Source organism: Rhinopithecus bieti, unplaced genomic scaffold (genome assembly GCF_001698545.2).
Source record: "Rhinopithecus bieti isolate Rb0 unplaced genomic scaffold, ASM169854v2 scaffold_6513, whole genome shotgun sequence".
NCBI lineage: Eukaryota > Metazoa > Chordata > Mammalia > Primates > Cercopithecidae > Rhinopithecus > Rhinopithecus bieti.
In genome coordinates this window covers 5,884,031-5,891,581 of record NW_016805931.1, presented here as the reverse complement: position 1 = coordinate 5,891,581, position 7,551 = coordinate 5,884,031, and the positions used below count along the sequence as shown (strand labels likewise).

Genomic DNA, 7,551 nt, shown 5'->3' with positions numbered 1-7,551 from the left:
TTTGATATAAAGTAAAATGCAGATACAAGTTTTCAGTCCCTAACCTTTTGTTCTCATTTAATTATTCCACGAAGAAATGCTGCATATTAAAATTATCTTCTTAAATGGCTCACTCAGTCCTTTTGTCCCTGACTTCTCCAAGTAAAACAACTAACCCCATTTTTCAGTTTGTTGTGAATTCAGTTTGTCCAAACTAGGCTGGGGATAGGTTAATTAAATAATTATATAGTGATTAACATGGGTTAGCATTTATGTCAAATTGGGGCAAAACCACCTTTTGAATACCTAGAAGATAGTGAAATGTGCTTAATACTAACATCATCATGAATATCAATCACAGGTTTAGAAGTCTTTTGATATATATGAGCTAAATATGGGGTTGAATTCCCACCAATCATATTTTAACAGATTTTTTAAAAAAGATAAGTCTCTGAATCAGCTGGTTTGTCTCTTTCTCATAAAAATGACAATAAAATTATGGTATGTGAACTTCTGATTATTTAGATTCCAGTTAAACAGGATTTTACTTTAATTTCTTTTATTATGAAGAGAGAGAATAATGGTTTCTTACTTTTCAATTCCATTTAGGAGGAACTTGTTTCTTTCAGAACACCAAATGAAGCCTTCTTGCTGGCCATCCTATAGGACCTTTGCACTTGAATCTCTGGTTTCTGAATTTGGGACATTTTATAATATCTCCTAAGATTTTCCAGGTGATCTTTAAAATGGGTTCTAGAGAGATTTTAACAATCAAATTAATGGTTTCTCTGTTTAACTCTTTTAAAACATTATTTCATGATCCTCAGTGTGTGTGTGTGTGTGTCTGTGCATGGGGGGTGGGTGAAGGGAGATGTGGGGAGAACAAGCAATAACCAAAGAAATAACAGTGGAACTTAAAAATATTTTCTACTAACTTGTTTGCTAATAATTATTCAGGCAGCTTTATGAAAGCTCTTTGGAAATTCTAGAAGTGTTTCCATTTCAGGCTTAATATATTTGGATCATAAATAAATATCAGATACCTTTTGGAGGCATTAGAAACTAAACATTATGCAAAGGCTACCCTCTGTTGCGTCAGGAGCTTGAATTGTTTTCATTAAAATATCTGCTATGAAAGCACTGAGATTAGATGGGATGTTAGCTCCCCTTTTTCCTGCTATCAAATGTCAGAGATTTGTATTGTTGGTAGAAACTGAGATTTCATTTTCCTTCATCCCATTCTGATGCTGGCTTCCCTGAAGCAACACTCCTGTTCCAGATTTTTATGCTCGAGGTAAGTCAGAAAAGGAATTTTGGTGAGGCATGAGTTTTTTGATGAAACGTGGGGGAAAACCAAATGGGCATCTTCAGAATGAAAGCGTACGTCTTTGTCTGTCTGAATGTGTGAAAAAGAAAAATGCTGAACACAGTCTAAACCTCCTGCTGGTGTGATTATTGAGTAGTGTTGATGGTCAAAATATGAATGAAGGTTTTTCTGTTGCAAAATGCTTTATGTTATGTACAGGGCAGACATCTGTGCGCCTGCCTTAAATTTATGAACTGATAACATCTGTTCCAATAAATCCTGTTAGGTCTTTAACAGTACCATTTTGTTCTGAGTTATTCTGGCAAATGGATGATTTTGCTTTTAAGTAATTATTTTTTGAATTTCTAAATATAAAGTCACATATGGTTTAATGTATGGGGAGGATGCCTTTTTCACCAATGAAAACTTTCAGAATTGACTAATTGCATTTTCTTTTAACAAAATATCATTCATTATTTTCTTTTATTTGGAACAGATGTAAATATCAACAAAATAGATTCAAGCAAATTTTATGAATGAGATTACAGATAAATGATAATAAGAAAAATCATGAGAAAACCCAACCCAAATAATTGAGTTAGGCTGTACTATAAACAAAGTAAATTTAAAAACATACGTCCCCAAAGAACTGTGGCTAGTAGGATAGATACTCTCTGAGGCTACCCTCCTAGGGTAGTAACAGTAATTCTGCTGAAACCAATTAGGCACTGTTAAGAGCAACTTCTCGCTGCCGATGAAGGGACTGGATCCTGTAGCTTGGTGTCCTTGTCAAGTCCTCAGTGTGTACTCGGCTTGCCCCTGCTAATACACACTGGTCTTAAATAAAACAGAGTGGCAAATATTTAGAGTGAGTTTTATGTGTCTTTGGGATTTTTCCTTCCCCGCCATTGGTAAATAGCACGTTTCCTCTGGTGATCTGTGACCTTTGAGATAACTTCCCTTGTTAAACACACACTCATTTGTGTGGGTGTTTGTTTTCTTTCTTTTTTTCAGAAGCTATTCCTTCTTTTCTACTTTATATTCAATTGCTTTCAGCACAGAGTAAAGTAAAGATGAATCTCTTGTCTGTAGTTTTGAAGGGAGGGAATGAGAAGCAAAGGAATTAGCAATCACAAAGATAAACCTACAAAGGCAAACTAAGTAGAAACATGCTTTTTCCGTTGCAAATTATGCTTCACTGCTATAGGCTCTAATCCCTATGCTGACATATCTCAGAATAAAATGTAAGTTGCTTGAGATGCTATTCTGAAGCATGTGATATGGTTTTATTGATTGATAAATTTATCCATATGATGATAGTCGTAGATTTTCAGAGGCCCCATATGGACTGTTTGAAATGAAAATGTTATATTGGCAATGGATGAGAACATGCCACTTGCCCTGCTCCATACGAACTTTGATTCCTAGGAATCAGCACGTTAGAGGGCTGGAGGCCGCCGTATGGGGTGCAAGTGCTCCTGTGCTGAAGTGACACCAGAACAATCACCACATTGCCATCAGGCCATCCATCTGAGGCAGAGTTTTCCTTCTTGTTTCAATCTGTATCATTCCTGGAGAATTTGCCGAGGCCCCCAGGGCCTCTCTTTTTCTGTCCCTTCATCATTTTCAGGTCTGACTGCGTGTAGTTTTCCTGTGTTCTCTAATTTCTGGGCCAAAGCTTGGCAGGGGGCAGGCGCAGGAGTAGGTTGAAGAGGCCAGTATGACCAGGCATACCAAGGGCCATTGTGCTATACCAGATGTATTACATTAGACTAATGACGGGATTATAGAAACTTAGCTCTCCATCTGAATTCTCTTATTAACACATCACTGTGAGTCAGCCTGCCGCTTTCAGTGTTGTGTGTTTTTTTCCTTTGTTACTTCTGTTGCTGCTAAGGATATTGGTATCATTTGTTGTATCAGTGTAACTGACTTGTACTTCAAATCAGTATCTCAACCAACCTAGAATTTCTTGTCTAGCTATGGTAGGTGGTATGGGGTGGTAGTGGTGTTGTCTCAGACTAGTATATGATAGTATGATTTTGAAGTCTGTTTTTTCTTCCCCTCGTTTAACAAACTAGTGTGAACATCTATCCATACCTTTTAAACACTTTTCTCCAAGATAATTTTTTATAGTTTTTTAATGGTTAAATAACATTAATTCAGCCAATAAAATTTAAGATTTTTTGCTACTGTAAAAATTATTGTGTATCTCCTGGTAGTTAAATCAGGATTATTTCCTTAGGATGCAGAGCTTGTAGGTTAAAAAGTATAGTTATTAATAAAGGTTTGTTTTTTTGGCCGAACTGCTCTCCAGAAAGTTCTTTTCCCCTTCAATTTATTCTCCTACCAGCAGTGCATGAGAGGGCACATTTTCCCATATCTTAAGTAGTGTTGTTTTGTAAAAACGTTGCCAATCTGATAAGGGGCCAATGGCATTTCACTGTGTTTTTTCTGTGTTTGTTAAGTCACTAGTGAGGTTGGATAGTTTTTTCCTTTGCAAATTGCCTATTAATGTTCTTTGTTTATTTTTCTTTTGAGATGCTTATTTTCCATTTAATTTTATTAACAATGTTTGTATAGTATAGATAGTAATCCATGTGTCTATAGGTTGTTTATAATGTAAATATTTTTTTCCAGGTTTCTTAGTCACTTTTGACTTTTCCTTTGGGTATATTTTACATTCGAAGTTTTGTGCATGTGATTGAGTCTTTTTTAATTGTGGTAAGAATATTTAACATGAGACTTGCCCTTTAAAATTTGTTTACATCTATAATATAGTATTATTAACTATGGGCACAATGTTGCACAGCAGATCTCTAGGACTTAATCATTTTACATAACTGGAACTTTATACCCACTGAATAGCAAATCCCCATTTCCCCCTTCCCCAGCACCTGGGCAGTGGTTGAGTCTGTGATGTTTTCCTTTTAAAGTTGCTGCCTTTGGAGTTAATTTAGAAACGACTTCATCATCCCAAGATCACACACACTTTTCCTACATTTTCTTCCAGTTTCTTTATTTTACATGCAACTCTTAATCCATCTGGAATTTATTTTGTTGTATAGGAGAGCAAGAATTTAACTTTATATTTTTCTCAGATAGTTTTCCACTTGCCAGTGGAATAATGATTTGTTGAATAATCTATCCTTTGATTTTTAAGTTTTACCTTGAAAAAACACAATATAAAATTTTGGATCTAGTTTTTTAATACAATTCATTGATATCTCTTTGTTTTGGACAGCATAACGTTGTTTTAATTACTGTAATGCAGTTAAACGTCTGATAGCTTGAATCATTCTTATCTTTTTCAAACATTTCTTGCAGTTTCTTGCATCATCTCCTGACCAGATGGTTGTCATAATGTCTTAATTGCTCATTCTAACATTGGTCTCACTTGCTTCTAATCCATTCACAACAAAGCTGGCTGAATTCTTGTTCTAAAACACAAATTGGATCACATTACGCCCTTCTTGTTGTGTATACTTCCAGCTATTTTTATAAACTAAAAATGGGTCCTTTGCCTATAGCAACATTTTAACCTGAAGTCCAAGCAACTTCTGAACTTCAGAGTGTTTGTAGACACCATTTCGGTGATTTTTTTTTTTTTTTTTTCTGAGTAGAGGATTGATAGTATCATAGGTTTTGAAAGAGCCATGACTCCAAGACATTAATAACCTCTGTGCAACAGGAAGAAAGTCAGACCCCCCAGAATGACTTGTGAGGAGCAGGTCCTCCCTTGGTTGACATTTCTTTCTTACCTGCCTGCCCTCTCCCTGACCACTCTTCCACATCCCCACCCTCTCCCTTCTGGACTGCTTGTAGTTCACTAGCCAGTCTGCTGTTTCACGCCCCAGTGCCTTTGTACATGTTATTCCTCCTGCCAAAGTGTTCTCCCACACATACCTCGCCCACCTGGAAAATTGTTCCTTGTCCCTCAAACAACAATCAAAGAACCTCCTCCTCTATGAATCTTTGTCTGATCCCCTTAAGGAATGCTGACCTCTCTCCTTTATTTTTAACTGCTGTACTTAATCTGCATTTTTACTGTTACTCTTCTACTCTTCTTCCTCTAGTCATACTATAATATCTTTGGGAATAAGGACTGTGTTTTTGTAACCACAGAGCCCACTGCCTGGCATAGCTTAGGCACTCGGTGAATGCTTGATGAACAGATGAATGGATATAAAAATGAATGTATGGCAGGACATAGCCCTGGAGAAATCACTCGCAGGGGCTTGTGTGAAGTAACTGCATAAGAAACAAACAGCATGCCATTAGAGGTGAAGGGACCAGCTTTGAGTTTAACAGAAATAAGAACAGAATGGGTGAAGCCATAATGTCAACTCAGAAATACCACCATATATTAAGAAACCACATTTGAAGTTCTAAGGATCCTTAAATGAAGACGTTTTTCACCAAATAATTTTCTAAATTTCCCTAAGTGGTTATAACATAGAGGACCTATTTCCTGAGCTACCAGGGTCCTAACACAAACCTTATTATGAGCTGGTCACCAAGAGTTATTGGTAATCACAAGTAATGAAAGCATGGCTTTGGGTGAGTGTGTGGGTAGCATGGGTGAGGTGGGATATGCCATATTTTGGACCAAAGCTGTTCACATTGATGTGTAGCCATTGTTTTCATGATTCTAGCACCCAGTGGATGTTGAGTAAATATTTCATGAGTAATTAAATGCTGAGTGTGTAGCTGGGGGTATGACAGCCAGCTAACTGTGATGTCTACTTTCTCAACTCTCTGAGGTGGCAATGCTAATTTTGCTGGAGATAGTAGCATCACTGTTTTACTTGGTTCCCTCTATTCATACTACCTAATTTTAGCTAGTTCTTGCTATTACTTGCTTTGTTTACTTCTTGGATTCTCTATCGCATTATCTTTGATGCCACCCACCGTCTTACTCTGGGCAAATGAACCTTGTATTTTTAAGAATGTTAAGTTCATCTGACATAAGCCCTTCAATTTCACTCCTCAAATTCTTCTACATCAGCATTCTTTTTTCTACCCTGGGGAAAAAGAACCTCCTCATTTAAGTGTGCTTCCTCTTCTTCTTAAATATTGCCTGTGCAACTTTTTAACTTTTAATCTCTCTTTGTCCATTTACCTCTTCCTTTGTTTGCAGACATCATTAGAATTCTCCATCCTTGAAACAACTCAATAAACAAAAATTTAATAATTGAATACCTTAACTTTCACTTATCTTTTTACCTCCAAACTTCTTGAATGATCTATGACCACTATCTACACCTTTTCTTCATACATTGAGGTCTGGAAATCTTTATTATATGGTTTCTTCTCTCAGTCTCCAAATTACTAAAAAGTCAGTTTCTCAGTTTTCATTTTTATTCACCTCTTGATAACACTCAAAACCATTAAAATTCCCCTTTATTTTGAATGGGCTGTTTCTTAATGTCTATCATGCTCAACTGTCTATTTGCTCAGATCTTTCTGTTTTGTTTTCTATTTCTTCCATGGTCCTCTTTCTGATGTCCTGAGAGTAGATATTAATGTCTAATATCTGCAGGGATGACACCCCAACCCTAACCTTCAACACAGGCCTCTTTCCTATGTTCAGATCTACTGTTTCTGGAAAGCTCTACCATCTGCCCTACGAAAGCTTCAACATTAACAGAAATTCCCTATAATTTAAAACAAAATTCCACCTATATTTTCTTTCAAGTAAATGTTTAATTTGAAATACTTACATTAATGATGTAGCCATTTTTCTATCCACCCAAACCTAAGACCTGAGAATGAGCTGTTTGCTGATTCTTCTCTCATAGCCAACCAGTTTCAATGTTCCCTGATTTCTACTGTTACCCAGGCTTTCCTTTATATTCCTGCTTTTATGGTACTTATCTAAACCCTGTACTTTTGGCATGTAATATTGTATTGACTATTTATTTATTATTTTATTTTTATACTTTGAATTCTGGGATACATATGCAGAACGTGCAGGTTTGTTACTTAGGTATACATGTGTCATGGTCGTTTGCTGCACCCATCAACCGTCATCTACATTAGGTATTTCTCCTATCCCTCCCCTAGCCCACCCACCCTCTGACAGGCCCTTGTGTGTGATGGTCCCCTCCCTGTGTCCATGTGTTCTCCTTGTTCAACTCCCGCTTATAAGTGAGAACATGTGGTGTTTGGCTTTCTGTTCTTGTGTTAGTTTGTTGAGAATGATGGTGTCCAGCTTCGTCCATGTCCCTGCAAATGACACAAACTCATCCTTTTGTGGCTGCATA

The 7,551-nt window shown here is 36.8% G+C and overlaps 1 protein-coding gene across 1 annotated transcript in view; it reads left to right on the top strand.

Annotated features, from left to right (window-relative positions):
• Window positions 1–7,551, top strand: part of LOC108531006 (cAMP-specific 3',5'-cyclic phosphodiesterase 4D-like) — a 533,042-nt gene that overhangs the window by 44,183 nt on the left and 481,308 nt on the right. The window lies entirely within an intron of this gene.